The following is a 24,297-nucleotide window of genomic DNA, read 5'->3' as shown; positions in this document are numbered from 1 at the left end:
GATAGGAAAAAAACATTTAAAATGTGCGTTCCATGGAACATTTCTGTTTCTTCTCTAATAAATCTGCTTATTCTCTTGGTCCTTTTTCTATGGGGGTTTTCATCATTTCCTTCTTTGATAAGGGGTCTTTTTATGCTAAGGATATTGGTCCCTTTACATAAAAGTTTTTATTTACTTATTTTTTGCCAGTTTGCCATCTTTTAATTTTTGTCTTTGGTAAGCCTGGTTTTTGAAAATAGAATTACATAATTGCTATCTAAAAAACTATATAGTGACTTTATAATCAAAATGTTCACACTTTTTATGCATACGTATTTTTTCCTAGTGCGAGAGCAGATTTATTTTCCAGATATATTTCTGGGAATCACAGGCCTAGGAATGAGCTATTGACACAGTCCCTGGAGTCAGGTCTGAGGCTGAGACAGGTTGCTCATTTTACCTCGACTGGATTCATCCAATTCAACCTTTGCCTCTCCTCTTTTCTCGGTGTTTGGGTCACGCACCTCCTCCGATCTGTATAACCTTGTCTGCATTTGGAATTTTTGTAGAGTGAAATTTCTTTAATTCAGATGACTCTATACTAAATAAGGCTAATAATAATATTATATATTTTTATACACATTATGGTTTGCTAAACACTTTCACCTGCATCATTCATTCATTCAACTTCATTCTAGACATATTTTTGAGGATACACTATTCGATTATAACCCTAAGCTTCAGAGCAATTAGTAACTCCGAGAATAGAATACTTTTAAGTTGAATAGTTCGGTCAAAACTACAGGTTTATGACTCATTATTTTCCCCTCAATAGTGTTCTTATATTTGTGTTTGAAGACTAAATACAGCCATAAAACTCAAAGGTATATATAATGAAAATTAATTCTCCCTCTCTCCCTTGTTTCCCAGCCATAGTAGGAGGGAACCACTGGTACCAATTCCTTGTGTATCCATCTAACATGTTTCTATAAACACATAAATACCTATTAATTTTTCTTTTCACACAAATAATACCCTATATACACACTGCTTTATGTTTTGCATTTATCACTTAAAAGTATAACCTGGAAGTATTTCCATAATAGCATGTATAGAGGCACCACCTCTTTTTTCCAACAGTTTCATAAATTCCTATTGTATGAATATATCAAAAAAAATTTTAACATCATTATTGGAGTATAATTGCTTTACAATGGGGTGTTAGTTTCTGCTGTGTAACAAAGTGAGTCAGCTATACATATACATATATCCCCATATCTCCTCCCTCTTGCGTCTCCCTCACACCCTCCCTATCCCACCCCTCCAGGTGGTCACAAAGCACCAAGCTGATCTCCCTGTGCTATGTGGCTGCTTCCCACTAGCTATCTATTTTACATTTGGTAGTGTATATATGTCCATAAATATGTCAAAATTATTTAGCCATTCCCCCTTGTAGAACATTTAGTTTTTTTCACAAAGCTACAATGATTATCCTCTCATATATAGCTTCACAATACGGAACTATATTTGTGAGACAAATGCCTGAAAGTGGAATTGCTGGGTCATAATTGTATCTCTGTTTTTAATATGGAAAAAGATAATATTGCCAAATTACTTTTCATAGAGGTTCTATCAATTCATACTCCCCGCAATACGTCAGGAATTGTTTGCACATAACTTCAACACAGAGTTTTTAAAATTGTTTTCATCTTTGCCATTTTGAGAAGTGGGAAATGACGACTTCCTATTGTTTTATTTTGCATTTTCTCTTCTGAGTAAGGTTGTGGATCTTTTCCTATCCTTAGAAACCATTGGTTCTTCCTTTTCTGTGAGCTCTTTGTATATAGCCTTTGTCCGTTTTTATAATGGGCTATTGGTCTGTTCTTATTAATTTAGGAACTCTTAATATAATAAGGAAATTAGTTCTTTTTTGTGGAATAAGATGTAAATATTTTTAACAGTTTGCTATTTTTCATTTCTTTTGGTTTATGGTGATGTTTCCCCTTCAAAGCGTTTAGTTTTTTATTAAATTGAATTCAGCAATGCTTTCTCTAATGGCTATTGTGCTTTATATTACCTTTGAAAAAATTCAACGTTTTCTTCTAGTAACATTTTTTCTTCCTGTGGTTTATATTTTAAATATTTGATTCATTTGAATGTACCTTGGGATTAAGTTGTGAGGTAGCAATCTGAATTTATCTTTATCCACATGGCTATCCAGCTGTCCCAACGATACCTATTAACTAATATTTCCTCGCATCTACTTGAGATGCCACCTTTATAATTCTCATATGTAATTATGTCTATTTCTGGACATTATATTTTCTTCCACTGCATTATGTATTATACTAATATTACACCATTTTAATTACTCTAGTTTTATAAAATCATTTGATATGAGTTTTCATGACATTTTATAGCACCTGATCAACTGATACACAAAAAATTTTAAGGATTGCATGTGATAATTTTATACTAAGAGTAGCAGACAGATAGTTAGGGATTTATTTCTAGACTCTTTGATGAGGAAAATTATTGAAATATTGTGATCTGGGTCTTTCAGACAGCCTGTAATGATTATCTATGTTATACTTTAAGACAGAAGTTGTCTCTATGCATGGGTTTACAAAATACAGTACTCCTCAAATTTATAAGAAATTAAAGTTTAAAACCTCAAAAAGTGTATTACTTTGAGGGAAATTAAGATGATTGTCAATGATTGCTGGCATATCTGAAATTTTTAAAAGAAAATTCATGTAGTCCCATTTACATGAGATGTATGAAGGAAAAAGGGAAAAGATTCTTTTGCTCACATTAAATTTTCTCTGTTAGTCAGAATTCCTGAGAGCACAAATCATCACAAACTTAGGTAACTTCTGGGGTCACTAAAGTATGGCTGCAGAAGAGGTCCTACCCCTTTTTATAAAGTGTTGTATAGAGAGTGCATTTCCACTCTGATTATGCATGTACCCACCTCCCCCCCAACATGGTTTTGGAGAAACGGCATAATACCTTTGATGCCAGGCAGGGTTAGGTTTTTTGACATCCCTAATTATAACACATAAGTAGCCTTGTGACATTATGCAAATTCCTCATACATGAAGCAGGGAAAGTAGCTGTCTTACAAGGTTATTAGGTAAAATAGAAACAGTTTCTGTGCCTACCACAGTGCCTAGGCTAAATATTAGCAATATTCATAGTTCTTAAATTTGTGGCTCCAGAGTGAGAGAGACCTGGGTTCAAATTCCATCTCTACTGCTTATTAGCTTGTGTCCTTGGGCAAGTTAATTAACCTCTCTAAAGCTTGGTTTCTGCATTGGAAAACAGGGCTGGAAATAATTATCCAATAAGGTCATTTTAAGGGAAAAAACAAGACACTGCCTTTTAAACATGAAGCATATTTCTTAGTACACTTTAAGCGTACAATACATTCTAACCATTCATTTAGCTTATTTCCTGATAATGTTTTATGTGCACAAAAACTCTAACCATTATTACGAATGATTTTTATCAACTTCCTTATCAATTGATTTTGCACACCTAACGTTCTTAAGAAAGGAGAATAAATTTGGTTACTTCATAATAGATAAAGCTTTGCATTTACCTACACACAGACACTTTTCTTCTTCGGGATTGTTTTTTTTTTAGGTCAAAGATATGTGTATTTGTAATTTTGAAAGATATTCCCAAATTGCTCTTCTTAGGGGTTGTACCTGTTTTTTTTTTTTTTAACTTTTTATTTCACACTGGAGTATAGCTGATCAACAATGTTTTGTTAGTTTCAGGTGTACAACAAAGTGATTCGGTTATACATATACATGTATCTATTCTTTTTTCAAATTCTTTTCCCAATTAGGTTGTTACAGAATACTGAGCAGAGGTCCCTATGCTATACAGTAGGTCCTTGTTGGTCATCCATTTTAAATATAGCAGTGTGTACCTGTCAATCCCAAACTCCCTAACTATCCCCCCCCCACCTTTCCCCCCTGGTAATCATAAATTCATTCTTTAAGTCTGTGAGTCTCCACTTTCAAGATATTTTAAAGATTAAAACTAAACTATGATCAACCAAAACGACAGTGCTTTCTGCCAACAGATGGCGATATACGTCATACAGTCATCTAGTCCCTGCCTGACATAAGGCTCATTAGTCTGTCCATGCAGTGTACACAGAATGTGTGCATTGCTTTTAAAAGGTGATAAAAATTATTAAATCAATCAGACTTGTTAACTGCAAATATACTGAGAGTGTTAAAATGTTTGATAACCAAAAAATTGGAATTTGATGAAAACCAAAGTGGAAATAATAAAATAATTGAAAGTGTATGAAAATAAGGAATATGGCAAGTTCATAAAAGATTAATCATCTGACATTAGAAATGGTTCTTTAGGACTGAGCAGGCTCATGCAATAGGTTAAAAATGCTGAGGGTAGGCAATAACCAGCGTGATACACAGAAACATTATTTAAAAAAAAAATAGGGAAAAATTTCTAGTAGGGGTCAGAGGATTATTCTTCATTAGTAGTGGATGCTCCAGAACTTAATGCTAAAGCAAGAGAAGGCTCGGTATTCGTTCAAGAAGGTAAAATCCAAGCATAGTGACAGCTGCTGATCAAATATTCCTGGCAGGCCAGGAACGGTTCAATAGACTCAAAGCCCTTTAACTCAATATCAGAACAAGTGAATTAAGTAGTACACATGCCAAGAGATTCTTTGGAATATTTGTGGACATTATCAAGAAAAGTTGTCAGTCTACTTATAAGACTTTTGGTGTAGACATTTTTTTAGAATGCATAATGGCAGGGAAAGGAGGTTTTATGATTCTAAAGAAACAGCTTATTTAGTGGAAATTCATCTAGGGATGGTAAAGAACCATGGAATGAATCACATGAACTTACAAACATGTCTTTTGCAAACTAATATGTCCATCGAACTAATATGTTCATCAACAGAGGAACTTCCTGTGCTTCATACTTCTCTACTCCTTCTTAGAACTAGAGGCTATGATTATGGCAAGGCATTCAGTAGCCCTGACCTCAATCTGGGAATACGATGAAACCCATATAACACTGTTTAAAAAGTACCCTCTTTTGAGGTAGTCATTGTTTGAAAGATATTCAGAAGATGAAGGGTATGGCTATTTTTAAAGAGGGGTGAATTAAATGTATGATAATATCTCTTACTTTCTGCCACTTTTAAACAGGATTTTCAGACTCTCATAATAAATGTAAACAGGCTTAGAATAGTGGGGAAAATTCCAGATTAGATACTGGCCACAGAGTAACAAGTATGTGGGGAGAAAATAATTCCCATCCTTCTTCAAATGTACATTCCAGTAGATATCTGACCAGACGACTTGTATTCTGAGATAAGGTGAGTGTTCAGGCAAAAAGAGTATATAACAATTCAATGGCAAAGGGGCTTAACTTTTATTTATGGGTTTTACTTCTTTCAGCTATTGTTCTAATTAATGCATTTAACTGTTTATAAACAAAAAGATGTTCATATGTCATATTTTCATGACAATATAAACCGTACACAGTGACCTTGAGTTTCTATAAATAGTCACCATTTTTCATTTGCTGGTAGCTACCCAAGGGGAAAGGTGCTGCTTATAGGACTTAACCTCCACAAGGACTGTCTAATGGAGCAGAAATATTTGTGGTACAAACTTTAATCTTCAAACCTCAGTTCTCAGCAGCAAACTCTTCTAAAAACACTTCTAACAAAATTGATTGAAAAATTAGTGTCTTCACTAAGAATTAAGGGAAAGGGGAAAGGAGTTTTTCGAACTTGTTCTTTATTAAAATGAATATAAAATTCTAAATAGTAGAAGCCATTGATTTACCAAACACCTAAGGAAACAAAATAGTCTTTTTTTCCCATTCATTTACTCATCTGTTTATTCAATCAAGTAGTATTGAGAACCCACTCTGTGTAAAATATTGTACTATGATTGGAGGGGTTATAACTGTAGCAAGACAAAATTCATGCTCTATTTAATCATATCATCTAATACCTAGGATCAGAATATAAAGAGCTCCTGAATCTATTATCTAGTGAGTAAGGAATCAGAATTCCTAAACTACATAGGAAGGGACTAAACCCAAACATTTTTCAATAATAAGATTGGTCAAAAGGATGAATGAACCCAATCAGAGACTAGGAGCATGTGAGTATAAAATATTCTTTCTGCACCAGGAATCTCCATTTGTCGCTACTATACTCTTTCAATAATTTCAAGCACTTTAATCCTAGCATACAAGAAAGAACAAATGAGATGGGGGTTACTGAAAAGAAAGGTAAATGTTTACAGTAAGGAATACCGAACTAAAAACCAAACCCCTGGGAGTGACAGGTGAAGGGAAGCTGGAGACTCTTAGACTCTATAATGTCTATAGGAATGGAAAAAAATAATCAGCAATGGATCACAGGCCTAAACTTAAGAGCTAAGACTATAAAACTAAAGTAAGAAAACATGGGAAAAACCTTTAAGACATTGGATTTGGCAATGATTTCTTAGATACGGCACCAAAAGTACAGGCAGCAAAAGAAAAAGAAAATTGGATTTCATAAAAATTAAAACTTTTGTGTGTCAAAGGACACTGTTGGAGAGTAAAAGACAACCCAAGAACAGACAAAATATTTGCAAATCATGTGTCTGATAAGGGACTAATATCCACAATATATTAAGGACTCTTAAACTCAACAACAAAAACAAACAGCCCTATTCTAAAATGAGCAAAGGACTTGAATACATATTTCTGCAAAGAAAATATACAAATGGTCAATATGCACATGAAACAATATTCAACTTCACTAATCATTAGGAAATGCAAGTCAAAACCACAGGGAGAGCCAACTTCACACCCAGCAGGATGACCATTATTTAAAAAGAGAGAAAATAAATGTTAGTGAGGGTGTAAAGAAATTGGAACCATTATGCAGTGCTGGTGTGAATATAAAATAGTGCAGCCACTGTGCAAAAGAGTATGGCAGTTCTTCAAAAAATTAATTATAGAATTATCTTATGATTTAGCAACTCTACTTGTGGGTATATACCCAAAAGAATTAAAAGCAGGGACTCAATGAGATATTTGTACAATGGTGTTCATCACAGCATTATGCATAACATACAAGCAACCCAAACATCCATCAGTGGAGGAATGGATAAATAAAATGTGGTATGTACATACAATGGATTACTATACAGCCTTAAAAAGGAAATTCTGATACATGCTATAACATCAATGAGCCTTAAAAATATTATGCGAGGTGAAATAAGCCAGACAAAAAAGGACAAATATTGTATATTTCTACTTACATGAGGTACCTGGAATAGTCAAATTCATAAAGAAAGAAAGTAGAATGGTGGTTACCAGGGACTGGGGGGAGTGGAAAGCATGAGGAATTATTATTCAATGGGTACAGAGTTTCAGTGCGGAATGATGAAAAAGTTCCAGAGATGGATGGTGGTGATGGTCGCAAACAATGTGAATAGACTTACTGCCCCTGAGTTGTACACTTAACAATGGCTGAAATGGTAAATTTTATGTTACGTATATTTTACTGCAAAATTTTTTTTATTTTTTAATTTGCAAAAATGTGCTGAGAACTGTAAGGAGGAGAGTCAGGAAGATACCAAAGTCATGGCAGTTAACAGTGGGTCAACCTCGATGGGATTCAGATGTGTTTCCCTGGTATCTATTTTGCCAGGCAGGACTCCTTTATATATATGCAGTATCATTATTTCATGAGAAATAATTTGCACAATAGATATAAAAATTAATCAAAATATGCAAAATATTACTGTACTCTTGCCATGTTTTAATTTCCAGAATTTAAACATTTAAAGATACTCTCAATTGTAACCTCTGTCATATTAGCCCTTCTTTCCTCAAATGGCTTCCAAGAATCTATATAAAACATTTACATATAAATCACAAAAAATGACTGAAAGATTAATTTTGTATGGAAATTAGGAGTTTCCCAAACATATATTTGGATTGTGTGGTACCCACGTCCAGAATGGGATCCAGTTTTTAAAGAAAGCACACTTCATCCCCTCCCAAAGTCTGTCCCCTGCCAGTCACTGTAATGTTGACATCACACAGACCTCTAGGCAGACTTAGTACTCTTCTCCAAGTTAAGAAAAGGTCCCCATCTTCTACCAACTTTCCACCTTGCTCTCTGCACTTCAGTCACGCTGACCTCCTTGATGTTCCATAAACACATCAAATATGCCTTAGGGCTGTTGCGATCACTGCTTCTTGTGACTAGAATAATTTTCCTGTCGCTTAGTAGCTGGCTCCCTCACTTCCTTACCTCCTTCAGGTCTCTGCTCAAATAGCACCTCTAAAAGGCTTTTCTAACCACCCTTAATAAACAATGTCTCCTTCCCTCAATTTTCTCTGTCCTGCTTTATTTTTCTTCACAGTATATAGTATAATACAAGGTCAGGAAGTGGTGAACATTTGTTTACTTATTCATTATCTGTCTTAAAACTAGCAGGAAACCTCTACGTTTTGTTCAATGCTGCATGTACAGTGTCTACAGCAGTGCCCTGAACAGCTACTCAATAAATACTTGCTGAAGGGAGTGAACAAAGGAAGAGGGAAGGAAAGAAGGAATTACCATTTAATTTCAGAAGACATATAAATACCGAGAATAGTGAGGCTGAGAGTTCTAGGAACTGACCTGGAGCAACTCAGCATCTCTTTACCACTACCCTTGGGATCTCTGCCAGGTCCTCCCTCCCCACAAACCTCAATGGCACTGATAACAAACTTGGATTCGAACTCCTGACCTACACATTTTGGAGGCCAACCAGACAGGGCTTAATGATTGATCATGAGCTCAAGACAAATCAGTTGGAAATTGTAGTTCGAACTTTTTTTTACTAATTACCAGTCCACCTCTCAAGCAAATCTTTAGAAACGGATTTGGGCCTTTTTAATGCATCAACTTGAGTACATGTCAAAATATTTTGGCTCTTTTATGCAAAGGAGGCTAAATATTGTCACCTAGAATTGACGAACCCAAACTGGGGCAGAAAATAAGCAGGAATGCTATTCCTTCCCTAAGAAATAAGAAATAGGAATTTACCTAGTAATGGTAAAAAGCTAGGCAAGAGAAGCATAAATTATTAAATTCTTGTTAACTTATTCCTCCTATATTCTTAGAAAGCATTCAGTTTCAGTGAAAAAGCTATTTTTCATAAAAGTCAAGCACCTGGTTGTGTAGTATGTATCATTGATTCATGAAATACGTATCAAGAATGACTGCATGTATGGCACCCTGCAGGGGTGCCAATATGAACAAGTTATGGTCTCTACCCTTAAAACCTTAACAGTCTAGTGGATAAGCTGCCAATCCACAACCACTAGAACAGACTGAGACATATCATAGAACTCAGGGGTCCAATTTCTCATGATTTTCATATCTCACTCAAAGAACAGTATCTAAGTAGATAATAGATATTAAAAGATAATCATCTGCCTTAGAAAATTATTATAAGTATCATGTAAAATAAATTATTTTTCCCCAAATGTTTTAAAACCCTTAAGAGTAAGCACCCTGAATCATTGATGTTAAAGAATCACTGTTATTGATATAAATCATTGATTCTTTGTTACAGTAAGTACTGAGCTTTAGGTTAGGACATAAGAACACTTTAGATGAACACTGTCTTCTTCTTTCCTTACCCTGCACAAGATCACTTTGCTTTCTCTCCTTCTCCATCCTCTAACACCCAGGATCTCATAGGTACAACTCCACTCCGTGTTTCTACTCCATTTCATAGCTCATAGCTGAATGAACCTGCCCCAGACATTTCATACACATACCCTTTTCAATGACACTACCCCTCTTTCAATTTTTGTCCGCCTTGGGAAAGTCCCCTTTCCTGTCTTGATTCTCTCATAATAAAACCAAAAAAACCCAATACTCTAATTGTGGCCAAGTCAAGTCAGAGTAATACAGTGACACCCCTAGACCAAGAAAGCAAAGCTATTCAATGCCTAAAACAACCTCAGGAACACTTTATAGATGTATAGATACATTTCATAATATCATACTGTCTTCAAACTTCTACCTAAATCTCAATTTCGGTTTAATACAAATGCACTGCCCAAGAATCAGTATTCAAGGGGAACATTTAACCAATATTCAACCTTTCTTTTTCTTGTTCTATAGTATTGTAATTACACAGTTTGCTATGTTTAATTGCAAATGTAGATTCTTTCAGCTCCATTATGGGTTAAAAAGGCTTTTGTGGCATACCTGGTAACCAGGCGTACCTCTGGGATATTTGCAAGCGTAATCTTGGGATAAATAAGATTTTATTTCCATTAAAAGGAATATATATGTTATTCAAGTTTAGTAAACACGGTGAGTCTTTGTGAAGGTTAGGTAACTCCTGAGCCTTAGTGTTTACTCACCTCAGAGGGCAGTTGTGGGGATTTAAAAGGAGCCTTTGCAAATCCCTTAATGCACTACTCGGCATAAATGAGACCCTCACATATGAAGCTGTTAAATTAATGTGACAGGGTGAGAGAGTGGCATGGACATATATACACTACCAAATGTAAAATAGATAGCTAGTGGGAAGCAGCCGCATAGCACAGGGAGATCAGCTCGGTGCTTTGTGACCACCTAGAGGGGTGGGATAGGGAGGGTGGGAGGGAGGGAGACGCAAGAGGGAAGAGATATGGGAACATATGTATAAGTATAACTGATTCACTTTGTTATAAAGCAGAAACTAACACACCACTGTAAAACAATTATACTCCAATAAAGATGTTAAAAAAAAATTAATGTTAGTATCAGTAATATTAACAAGATGTATACTGTGCTGTCTATATACTGTCACCAAATGTCTAGCCAACATTATTGAACACCTCCTTATCATGTGTGAGACACTAAAATGGCTGCTGTGGATATATATTTTTTAACCTAATTTGTTCAGCAACACTGAGAAGTAGACACTACCAATTTTATAACAAAGTTGCATTTGGGAAGTGAAAGTATTTGACTAAGATCACATGTTCAAGAAGAGAGATAACTAGACAAACACTTTTTTCACCACCCTAATGTGAACACAAATTTATTCCTCTGTGCTTTTAACATGTTATAACAATATTTTACAATGATTCTGAACTATAGGAGGGACATAATATGAATTTTCAAAAGAGTTTCTCTGCATAGCCATGCCACAAACATTCATTCCTGAGAGTCTGTCAGACGATCTCATGGGATTGTAAGAAGCTTGCTCCCAGTTGACCCTTGAGGATGACATTTCTTTTCTCCCTACTTGAATTACCTTGAGCCAAGTTTGTCCAGGGTAACAAGAATATATACGTATTTCCATTTGTGTGGAAATCATCACTTCAACTTTGTAATACTTGTTCCATGAAAGGATCACCTATGAAGATTGGTCCCATAATATTTATCTAGAAGGAATGTTAACTTTATATCATCACCCAGGGAAAATGAAAGCATAATTTACCAATAAAATATTCTATTTATTCTATTTAAAATGTACATAGAGTTAGTAAATTATCCATACTCTAAGCCCTAAAGAAAGCACTGTCCATTGGACTTGAAGGAATAATCATTTAGTGGAGTTTAAGTCAATACATAAGGGAATATTTCATTATCATGTAACATTTCTCTCACTTTCCCGTTTTATTTTTATGTATGGATTTGTATATCTACTGTTTACTTCTATTTACTCCTTTTTTGAACTTCTAAATAATAGGCCCTGAAGAAGATGACATATTTTTAATTACATTAGATTCTAAGATATATAGTTTATGAGTGACTAATATAGTTGGCAAACATTACATCTAGTGAAATCACCCCTATTTTTAAAAAACAATCAGATGACACAGGAGTTTCGTTTGGCGTATAACACAAAGAAGATTTCATTAAACATCTACACAGAGATGTCTTTGTACTTATATTTTAATGCATCTATCTAATATTACTAATTCTTCTTTAGAGGCTAAATTTTCCAATTATTTGTGTTAATACTTTGACCTAACAGTGGGGCAAAGTTTGTATTACTGGTATATAGATCAAATGTTTTCAAAGATGAGATATAAGAGAGAAAGGGCAAGAAAAAGGCATTCACTGCAGGGTAGAGATGGTAGGTTAATGATACTGTAAGTGTACTCACTCCCTGTAAGACTGAAAAATTTCCAAGTGAACAATCATAGGTGCAATTAAAGTTTTATCATATTTTAATAAATGATTCAGACAGCTTTGTAAAAAATCCAAAGAGACATTTTAAAGAAAGTTGTGATCAATAATGGCAGTCTCTCAAACACCTGACACAACAAAAGGAAGTCATAAAATGAACAGCAATGAAATTACAATTAAAGTAATGGTATATTTTAACAATAATAATATATGGTATTTTTGGCTCCCAGTTATATCAGTTTAAAAATCCAAAGGTATTCAATTTCCTGTATTAAAGAAGCAATGACAGAATTTTTTCACTTAAAATACAGTTGTTATTTCAAAGAAGAAAGAAAGAATTATTTTCTCAGTGGGGCTAAAAAGATATAAGATCATCCAATTCTATATACAACGTCAACTCAAATTTGTTTGTGGCCGATGATGTTTATTGTCACTGTTCAAGGCATTCCTTCCTCCTTCCCCTCTTTCATGGTCTGGCATTTTTCCTCACCACTCAAGGGTTTCATTCCCCCAAACTTCATTTTACCTTTAGCTGCCAAGAGCTGATGGCTTTCCCTGTTGCCTAAAGCCATTTCCTTCTAGCTACACAGAGAAGGAAGAGGAAGTTAAACCTTCAATGAAGAAATTTCATTTTTCAGAATGCAAAAGACACCAAAACTGTTCTCTCATATTCCACAAAAGTGATCTACCCAACGTCTGTGAATGCTCTTCCAAAAATTCTCATTGAAAATCATTTTCATACAATCTTAGACTATCCATTTCATTATGACCTTGCCATCTTAAACAGTAATCTAATCCTACATAGTTCTGAAGAAGGAAGCCCTAATACCTCCATGTGAGAATGAATTAGCTAACGTGGGATGTGTAAAATGGAGGCCCAACTTCAATTAGTACACAGATGCATTCCAACAGATTACAACAACCATGTTGTGCCACCATAATTGCAAAATTTAACCAAATCCCTGGCGACAATTCATGAAATAGTTTAGTTCTTCAAGAAGAAACATGATTGCCAAATTCTTTACCAAAAACAAACAAACAAACAAATATGGTTAGACACTTGCTAGATAAAAATATCATTAATCAAAGCTGACTGCTTAACCAAAACCTAAATTTTCAACCAAATGTTAATAGCAAAACTACTTATTTGTTTCATATCTTTAAGTACAGTCTCAAAAAAAGAGGGGATTTATTGTCACACACAGAGTGTGTGAGGAGATTGGTTCAAGATGGTGGAGTAGAAGGATGTGCTCTCACTCCCTCTTACGAGAACACTGGAATCACAACTAACTGCTGAACAATCATCAACAGGAAGACAGTTGGAACTCACCAAAAAAGATACCCCACAACCAAAGATATAGGAGAAGCCACAATGAGACGGTAGGAGGGGTGCAATCACAATAAAATCAAATCCCATAACTGCTGGGTGGGTGACCCACAAACTCGAGAACACTTATACCACAGAAGTCTACCCACTGGAGTCAAGGTTCTGAGCCCCACGTCAGGATTCCCAACCTGGGGGTCCGGCAACGGGAGGAGGAATTCCTAGAGAATCAGACTTTGAAGGCTAGCGGTATTTGATTGCAGGACTTCGACAGGACTGGGGGAAACAGAGACTCCACTCTTGGAGGGCACACACAAAGTAGTGTGTGCATCGGGACCCAGGGGAAGGAGCAGTGACACCATAGAGACTGAACCAGACCTACCTGCTAGTGTTGGGGGGGGGGCTCCTGCAGAGGTGGGGTGTGGCTCTGTCTCACCGTGAGGACAAGGACACTGGCAACAGAAGTTCTGGGAAGTACTCCTTGGTGTGAGCACTCCCAGAGTCCGCCATTAGCTCCACCAAAGAGCCCTGGTAGGCTCCAGTGTTGGGTCTCCTCAAGCCAAACAAGCAACAGGGAGGGGACCCAGCCCCACCCATCAGCAGGCAAGTGGATTAAAGTTTTACTGAGCTCTGCCCATGAAAGCAACAGCCAGCTCTACCCACCACCAGTCCTCCCATTACTTGCACAAGCCTCTTAGATAGCTACCTCCACCAGAGGGCAGACAGCAGAAGCAAGAAGAACTACAATCCTGCAGCCTGTGGAACAAAAACCACATTCATAGAAAGACAGACAAAATGAAAAGGCACAAGGCTATGTACCAGATGAAGGAACAAGATAAAACCCCAGAAAAACAACTAAATGAAGTGGAGATAGCCAACCTTCCAAAAAAAGAATTCAGAATAATGATAGTGAAGGTGATCCAGGTCCTCAGAAAAAGAATGGAGGCAAAGATCGAGAAGATGCAAGAAATGTTTAACAAAGACCTAGAAGAATTAAAGAACAAACAAACAGAGATGAACAAAACAATAACTGAAGTGAAAAATACACTAGAAGGAATCAATAGCAGAATAAGTAAGGCAGAAGAACGGATAAGTGACCTGGAAGACAGAGTGGTGGAATTCACTGCTGCAGAAGAGAATAAAGAAAAAAGAATGAAAAGAAATGAAGACAGCCTAAGAGACCTCTGGGACAACATTAAACGCAACAACATTCGCATTACAGGGGTCCCAGAAGGAGAAGAGAGAGAGAAAGGACCAGAGAAAATATTTGAAGAGATTATAGTCGAAAACTTCCCTAACATGGGAAAGGAAATAGCCACCCAAGTCCAGGAAGCACAGAGAGTCCCATACAGGATAAACCTAAGGAGAAACACGCCGAGACACATAGTAATTAAATTGGCAAAAATTAAAGACAAAGAAAAATTATTGAAAGCAGCAAGGGAAAAACGACGAATAACATACAAGGGAACTCCCGTAAGGTTAACAGCTGATTTCTCAGCAGAAACTCTACAAGCCAGAAGGGAGTGGCATGATATATTTAAAGTGATGAAAGGGAAAAACCTACAACCAAGATTACTCTACCCGGCAAGGATCTCATTCAGATTCGATGGAGAAATCAAAAGCTTTACAGACAAGCAAAAGCTAAGAGAATTCAGCAGCACCAATCCAGCTCTACAACAAATGTTAAAGGAACTTCTCTAAGTGGGAAACACAAGAGAAGAAAAGGACCTACAAAAACAAACCCAAAACGATTAACAAAATGGTAACAGGAACATACATATCAATAATTAACTTAAACGTGAATGGATTAAATGCTCCAACCAAAAGACACAGGCTTGCTGAATGGATACAAAAACAAGACCCATATATATACTGTCTACAAGAGACCCACTTCAGACCTTGGGACACATACAGACTGAAAGTGAGGGGATGGAAAAAGATATATCATGCAAATAGAAATCAAAAGAAAGCTGGAGTAGCAATATTCATATCAGATAAAATAGACTTTAAAATAAAGAATGTTACAAGAGACAAGGAAGCACACTACATAATGATCAAGGGATCAATCCAAGAAGAAGATATAACAATTATAAATATATATGCACCCAACATAGGACCACCTCAATACATAAGGCAACTGCTAACAGCTATAAAAGAGGAAAACGACAGTGACACAATAATAGTGGGGGACTTTAACACCTCACTTACACCAATGCACAGATCATCCAAACAGAAAATTAATAAGGAAACACAAGCTTTAAATGACAGAATAAATCAGATAGATTTAATTGATATTTATAGGACATTCCATCCAAAAACAGCAGATTACACTTTCTTCTCAAGTGTGCACGGAACATTCTCCAGGATAGATCATATCTTGGGTCACAAATCAAGCCTCAGTAAATTTAAGAAAATTGAAATCATATCAAGCATCTTTTCTGACCACAACACTATGAGATTAGAAATGAATTACAGGGAAAAAAACATAAAAAACACAAACACATAGAGTCTAAACAATACGTTACTAAATAACCAAGAGATCACTGAGGAAATCAAAGAGGAAATCAAAAAATACCTAGAGACAAATGACAACGAAAACACGACGATCCAAAACCTATGGGATGCAGCAAAAGCAGTTCTAAGAGGGAAGTGTATAGCTATACAAGCCTACCTCAAGAAACAAGAAAAATCTCAAATAAACAATCTAACCTTACACCTAAAGATACTAGAGAAAGAAGAACAAACAAAACCCAAAGTTAGCAGAAGGCAAGAAATCATAAAGACCAGAGCAGAAATAAATAAAATAGAACAAAGAAAACAAGAGCAAAGATTAATAAAACTAAAAGCTGGTTCTTTGAGAAGATAAACAAAATTGATAAACCATTAGCCAGACTCATCAAGAAAAAGAGGAAGAGGATTCAAATCAATAAAATTAGAAATGAAAAAGGAGAAGTTACATCAGACACTGCAGAAATACAAAGCATCCTAGGAGACTACTACAAGCAACTCTATGCCAATAAAATGGACAACCTGGAAGAAATGGGCCAATTCTTAGAAAGGTAAAGCCTCCCAAGACTGAACCAGGAAGAAATAGAAAATATGAACAGACCAATTACAAGTAATAAAATTGAAACTGTGATTAAAAATCTTCCAACAAACAAAAGCCCAGGACCAGATGGCTTCACAGGTGAATTCTATCAAACATTTAGAGAAGAGCTAACACCTATCCTTCTCAAACTCTTCCAAAAAATTGCAGAGGAAGGAACACTCTCAAACTCATTCTATGAGGCCACCATCACCCTGATACCAAAAACAGACAAAGATACTACAAAAAAAGAAAATTACAGACCAATATCACTGATGAATATAGATGCAAAAATCCTCAACAAAATACTAGCAAACAGAATCCAACAACACATTAAAAGGATCATACACCATGATCAAGTGGGATTTAACCCAGGGATGCAAGGATTCTTTAATATACGCAAATCAATCAATGTGATACACCATATTAACAAACTGAAGAAGAAAAACCATATGATCATCTCAATAGATGCAGAAAAAGCTTTTCACAAAATTCAACACCCATTTATGATAAAAACTCTCCAGAATGTGGGCATAGAGGGAAGCTCCCTCAACATAATAAAGGCCATAAACGACAAACCCACAGCAAACATCATTCTCAATGGTGAAAAACTGAAAACATTTCCTCTAAGATCAGGAACAAGACAAGGATGTCCACGCTCACCACTATTATTCAACATAGTTTTGGAAGTCCTAGCCACGGCACTCAGAGAAGAAAAAGAAATAAAAGGAATACAAATTGGAAAAGAAGAAGTAAAACTGTCACTGTTTGCAGGTGACATGATACTGTACATAGAGAATCCTAAAGATGCTATCAGTAAACTACTAGAGCTAATCAATGAATTTGGTAAAGTAGCAGGATACCAAATTAATGCACAGAAATCTCTTGCATTCCTATATACTAATGATGAAAAATCTGAAAGAGAAATTAAGGAAACACTCCCATTTACCACTGCAACGAAAAGAATAAAATACCTAGGAATAAACCTACCTAGGGAGACAAAAGACCTGTATGCAGAAAACTATAAGACACTGATGAAAGAAATTGAAGATGATACCAACAGATGGAGAGATATACCATGTTCTTGGATTGGAAGAATCAATATTGTGAAAATGACTATACTACCCAAAGCAATCTACAGATTCAATGCAATCTCTATCAAATTACCAATGGCATTTTTTACGGAACTAGAGCAAAAAATCTTAAAATTTGTATGGAGACACGAAAGACCCCGAATAGCCAAAGCAGTCTTGAGGGAAAAAAACGGAGCTGGAGGAATCAGACTCCCTGACTTCAGACTATACTACAAAGCTACAGTAATCAAGACAATATGGTACTGGCACAAAAACAGAAACATAGATCAATGGAACAAGACAGAAAGCCCAGAGATAAACCCACACACCTATGGCCAACTAGTCTATGACAAAGGAGGCAAGGATATACAATGGAGAAAAGACAGTCTCTTCAATAAGTGGTGCTGGGAAAACTGGACAGCTACATGTAAAAGAATAAAATTAGAACACTCCCTAACACCATACACAAAAATAAACTCAAAATGGATTAAAGACCTAAATGTAAGTCTGGACACTACAAAACTCTTAGAGGAAAACATAGGAAGAACATTCTTTGACATAAATCACAGCAAGATATTTTTTGATCCACCTCCTAGAGTAATGGAAATAAAAAGAAAAATAAACAAATGGGACCTAATGAAACTTAAAAGCTTTTGCACAGCAAAGGAAACCATAAACAAAATGAAAAGACAACCCTCAGAATGGGAGAAAATATCTGCAAATGAATCAATGGACAAAGGATTAATCTCCAAAATATATAAACAGCTCATGCAGCTCAATATTAAAGAAACAAACAACCCAATCCAAAAATGGGCAGAAGACGTAAATAGACATTTCTCCAAAGAAGACATACAGATGGCCAAGAAGCACATGAAAAGCTGCTCAACATCATTAATTAGTAGAGAAATGCAAATCAAAACTACAATGAGGTATCACCTCACACCAGTTAGAATGGGCATCATCAGAAAATCTACAAACAACAAATGCTGGAGAGGGTGTGGAGAAAAGGGAACCCTCTTGCACTGTTGGTGGGAATGTAAATTGATACAGCCACTATAGAGAACAGTATGGAGGTGCCTTAAAAAAATAAAAATAAAATTGACCCAGCGATATGACCCAGCAATCCCACTACTGGGCATATACCCAGAGAAAACCATAATTCAAAAAGACACATGCACCCCAATGTTCATTGAAGCACTATTTACAATAGCCAGGTCATGGAAGCAACCTAAATGCCCATCAACAGATGAATGGATAAAGAAGATGTGGTACATATATACAATGGAATATTACTCAGCCATAAAAAGGAACAAAATTGGGTCATTTGTAGAGACGTGGATGGATCTAGAGACTGTCATACAGAGCAAAGTAAGTCAGAAAGAGAAAACAAATATCGTATATTAACGCATATATGTGGAACCTAGAAAAATGGTACAGATGAACCGGTTTGCAGGACAGAAATTAAGACACAGATGTAGAGAACAAACGTATGGACACCAAGGGGGGAAAGCAGTGGGGGGGGGGGGTGGTGGGATGAATTGGGAGATTGGGATTGACATGTATACAGTGATGTGTACAAAATGGATGACTAATAAGAACCTGCTGTATAAAAAAATTAATTAAATTAAAAAAAAAAGAGTGTGTGTGTGTGTGTGTGTGTGTGTGTGTGTGTATACATTCTAGTATAAGTATGATGCTATCATTCACCAACGTGAATTTTGAAGCCCACTCCCCTTCCCCAATAATAGTGATGGATCTTCCTGTATTAGTCCATGGTGTCTCTCTGAGCCTTCCCTAGTGAACACTTTGCATTTGTGAGATTATTTGCCCCTTGAGTCTGGAGTAAACACCAATTTGGATCACGCTGGCACCTGATCTATGGACTCAGCCTCATTTGACCATACTTCCATCAACTGAGCCCACTCAAGTGTCCATATTTATTACAAAACAAGATTTTAAATTTAGTGATTACTAAGCAACCCTCAAATTTTGGTAAAACATACAGATTTAAACCTAATAAGGTCATCATTGTATATTAGGAATCACTCACACTAAAGTCATAAAGTCATTGGCTTATGCACTCCAATGTTTTTTCAAAATACATTTTAATCCAGTTGTGGTCACTGCCTTTCTAAGGGTGTGTTATAGTCTACTTCCCTTTATCACCTTAATGCCTACACTGCTGAGAGATGGGAATACATCTCAGGATATTTTACTTTTACCTCCTCACAATCATAGTACTGAGTGTAAATAATACCCAATGCTCAACAAATAAAAAAGAAATTGAATCCTAAAATGCGTAAGTTTGCAGGGTTAGTGCACTCTATGGTGAAATAAGTCTTATCTTTGTACTTTATTATTTACATAAATATCTAGCAAACCCCTACTGCTTCATTGTAGGTACTGTTATGGAAGCAGGGTCAACAATAAAGACATGGTGCCCATTCATTTGGAGCACTCAACACACAAATCCACAAAATACCCGCATGCTGTAATAAGCACTATGGAGGAAAAAAACAAGGAAGCAAGACAGAAACTAACAGATAACAGCTTACTTTTGAAAAGGTGATCAAGAATGATCTCTGTGAGGCAGAGACCTTTGAGCTGAAGTTTAAAGTTTGCAAAGGAGCTAGGCATTTAAAGAGAGGAAGGAATAGTCCAGGCACTGGGAACACTTGAAAAGGCCTTAGGGAGTGAAATTGTTTCATGTGTTTCAGGTACTAAAAGACCATGGTGGGGACTTCCCTGGTAGCACAGTTGTTAAGAATCTGCCTGCCAATGCAGAGGACACGGGTTCGAGCCCTGGTCCTGGAAGATCCCACATGCCGCGGAGCAACTAAGCCTGTGCACCACAACTACCAAGCCTGCGCTCTAGAGCCCATGAGCCATAACTACTGAGCCCACGTGCCACAACTACTGAAGCCTGCGTGCCTAGAGCCCGTGCTCTGCAACAAGAGAAGCCCCTGCAATGAGAAGCCCACGCACTGCAATGAAGAGCAGCCCCCACTCGTCACAACTAGAGAAAGCTCGCGTGCAGCAATGAAGACACAATGCAGCCAAAAATAAATAAATAAAAATTAAAAAAAAAAAAAAGACCAGGGTGGCTGGAGCATATAAATTAGTGGGAGATGCACTCAGGGAGATTGTAGTGGAGGGCCAGATCAGAGAGTGAGCTGTAGGCTACCAGAAGGAACTTGCTATTAATTGTTTTGTGTTTCTGCATTTATTCCTTTTTTCTATGTAGTTATGAGCCACTGAATGTTCTTAAGGAGAGGCATAATGGCATTGCTTTGTATGGAGAGTGAATCACAAGGGAGCGAACTATGGAGGTAGGTTAATGTGAAGGCTGTAGCAGGAATCCAGGAAAATTATGATGATGCCACTAATTTGGTGGCAGGGTAGATATAGAAAACAGAGTGGAAGAGGTACAGCTGAGAAATATAATTGAATAGAGATGCGTTTGGGAGATAAGATTGAGAGATCTAAATATGGACTGATTAGGGATAAAATGCCATGATGAGGAAGAGAAAGCAATCAACACTTGGTGGATGGTAGAACCATTAATCCAGATGACAAAGACTAGGGAAAAGGATCTGAGACAAGAGTTTTAGGGAAAATCATGAATTATTACCACTATGACGTTAAGAATGACCCATTCATATTAATAAACTTTAAGTTCCTTTACAGGGTTAGAAAAATAACATATAATTCTTCCCAGTACTTCACACTCTTTCACATATCTAACAGGAATAGATATTAGGTAAATATTAATTTTTATTATTCATGAAAAATGCAAGATTGTTTTTTCCTTTCACACTCTTTCACATATCTAACAGGAATAGATATTAGGTAAATATTAATTTTTATTATTCATGAAAAATGCAAGATTCTTTTTTTTCCTTGCCACAGAGAAAGTTGGTTGGTCACATTAAATAAGGTGAATGGGACCCCAATGATTCCACCTCTGAATTTCTTACTTTTTCTTTGCTGCCAGAAGTCTCCTCAGCAACAGGTAGCAAAAACACAGAAGCACAACCACAGGAGGGCTCCCATGATTATCTCCTGGTCCTAAGAGTCACAGAGGCAGGAGGATGCTCTTGGCAGAGAGCCAGACCTGACTCATCTTTCTTCCACAGAAGCATCAGGTACCCTGTAAGCCCTGCCCTGCACCATAGGAATCATGGCAAACCATATACCCGGCTTTTATAAGAATATATCACGGTGTCCCACGATTGCACAATGGTTCACATTCAAAAGGAGACCTCTAAATGAAGAGGTACTTTAAACATCTACAAAATACAAAAACGTACCTTAAGCAAAACTACTGTCGGTTGCCTGATACAGGGCACATCCTTCGTTATATCAAATGCCATATTTTGTCTAGCATTTTGTTGTAAATAAGCTGTTCTATCAATCGTGATCATGCCACACGTAGGGCTCAAATAAGACTAGCTTTCAAATAATTAATAAAATTTTTTAAAGACCCTACTTAACATAGTTTCTAAAAAAGTGAATTCTAGTTTAAATTGTTTTAAATGATGGAAAAATAAGTTAAAGACTTTTCAATAAAATGGACTGTTTAATAATTGGACTTAGTTTGCAGATTATATATAGATAGGTTTTATTGACATTAAAGCAAAAATCATGAATATATATTTTAAATTACCAAAGAAAGACAATACCTTTCTCCTGCCCATAGAAAAGGAGAAATAGAAAAGAACATTGTGTTTCTGAAAAAACCCTGAACCTTCTAGCATTGACTTCACACTCAACAACTGAAAATCCATCATTCTTTTAAAAGCCTATGTTGATTTGGTCTTTATCTTATTGAACTGAGCTTTTTAAAACCTCCCCTAAGCTTCTCTCACATAAAAATTGCTGTTAGCTTCAGAGGAGATATAAATTATTTTGAATGCTGCAACTGTAATAAAAAACACTAAAATAATGAGAAATATGTTTGCTGTAATCACAAAAGTTGGCACTGAAGTTTCTAGTATGTTAATCTCGCTTTAATCTTTTGTCTTTAACAGAAGTGACGAAAAGAACTATTTTCTTCTAAAACTAAATGACGGTTTCAGCTGAAGTCGATAAAAAGTTAAAATGATTCTGAATCTCATCTGAATTTCACTATAAAGTGCACATTCGTTTGAAAAAAAAAAACTGCGTCGAGAAATGGGGCTAAGCAGTCCCGTCAATCATTTGTGTTTGTGTGCTCCGAAGGGTCCGGCGCATCCTCGCCGTCTCCACAGGTAGTGTCAGCTCTGTTGGTTCTGCACGCTCACCTTTGCAGATGGGAAAAAGAACACACGCTTTTTGCTCGTAAAGAATACGACCTACCCCTGGAACCGAAACCCATCCAACGACTCAGCTAGCGTAGACAGAAAGAAATAATAGTAAACCATGAGGTACAGCTGCCTTGCCTCTCCACATTTTCAGAACCTGACAGCAGATCCACACCGTCAAAACTGGCAAAGGACCGGGTGCCTTTCCAGCTCCTCTTTGTCCAGTCGCTGGCACCTCCTCGCCTAACTTCTCCCCTCTCTACTTTCCAGGTGGCGTTAACCCTGGGCGGCCAAAGCCCGAGAGATGTGAAATCAGGCACAGGTGGGTGTGGCGGTCGAGGCGAGCACCGGCGAGAGACTGGCGGCTTCCCTCCCCGCCATACCGGAGGAGCAAGAGAAAAGACACTTACTTGCAACCTTGCCCGCCGACCATGCTCACCCAGTGCGCCCGCAGAGTCTGGCGCCGGGTAGGGGGCGGGCTTCAGGGACCCCTCCTCGCTCCCGGCCTCTCTCCCGCGGCGTCCCCTCCGCTGCTGCTGCCGCTCCCTCTTTCTCTGGGTTCCTGTTGCTCAGCGGGCGCCTGCCACTACCCGCCGCTGGCACCCAGCCCCAGCCGGCCGAGCCCGCGGAATTGGAAACCAGACACCCGACGCAGCAGTGCGGGCGAGGGCCAGCCCGGACACTGCGCCCCTCCTTCCGGGGCGCGCCCAGGGAAGCAGCGGCCCCGCCCCGGTTCTCCGGCCCCTCCTCGCTCCCCGCCCTTTCCCCACCCTCGCTCCCCGCCGCCCTCCACTCCCGCAGGGGGCGCGGGGCGGGGACCCAGCCGGCGAGGTATTGGAGATGCTGCAGTCTCTCCACTGTGCGCTAGTAGAAGGCAGAGGAGGAGATGGCAAGACCGCGCACCCTCACCTACCACATTGGGTGGGGCGCGCGCGCGCGCGCGCGTGTGTGTGTGCGCGTGTGTGTCCAGGAGCCAGAAGAGCCCTTCCCTTACCTCACTCCGCCCCCATCACCCCTTCCTCCCTTCCTGCTCAGCAGAATCTGCTGAGATTTCCGAGAAGTCACTTACTGCGGCTTGACTGGGAGCTGGAGAGAACTACGGGCAGAGGATGTGGGGACCGATGGCAAAGGCCCAGTCATTGCCTCCTGGGCCCTGGGCTCCGAGGATTCAATACTGGGAATCGGTTCCTTCCCTGGGACTTTGCCCACGGAGGCTGGGTTGGTGGCGCGCAAGACCTGTCTCTAGGCTGCGATTTTTCTTTTTTTATGATAGATCGATCGGGTTGCCAAGTCTTCCAGGGAAGCAAAGAATGCATTTTCTTTCAAAGGCGGAGAGAGGATCCCAAGTCGCC

The 24,297-nt window shown here is 37.7% G+C and overlaps 1 protein-coding gene across 1 annotated transcript in view; it reads right to left on the bottom strand.

Annotated features, from left to right (window-relative positions):
• Window positions 1–23,656, bottom strand: part of SCN9A (sodium voltage-gated channel alpha subunit 9) — a 158,179-nt gene extending 134,523 nt beyond the window's left edge. Inside the window, exon 1 of the mRNA XM_082395215.1 lies at window positions 23,356–23,656. The gene's annotated coding sequence lies outside the window, so the exon portion shown is untranslated. The remainder of the gene's footprint in view (window positions 1–23,355) is intronic.
• Window positions 23,657–24,297: the final 641 nt, after the last annotated feature.

The sequence above is a fragment of the Balaenoptera borealis genome (genome assembly GCF_965194805.1).
Source record: "Balaenoptera borealis genome assembly, chromosome: 6".
Lineage (NCBI taxonomy): Eukaryota > Metazoa > Chordata > Mammalia > Artiodactyla > Balaenopteridae > Balaenoptera > Balaenoptera borealis.
This window is presented reverse-complemented; position numbering and strand designations above follow the sequence as displayed.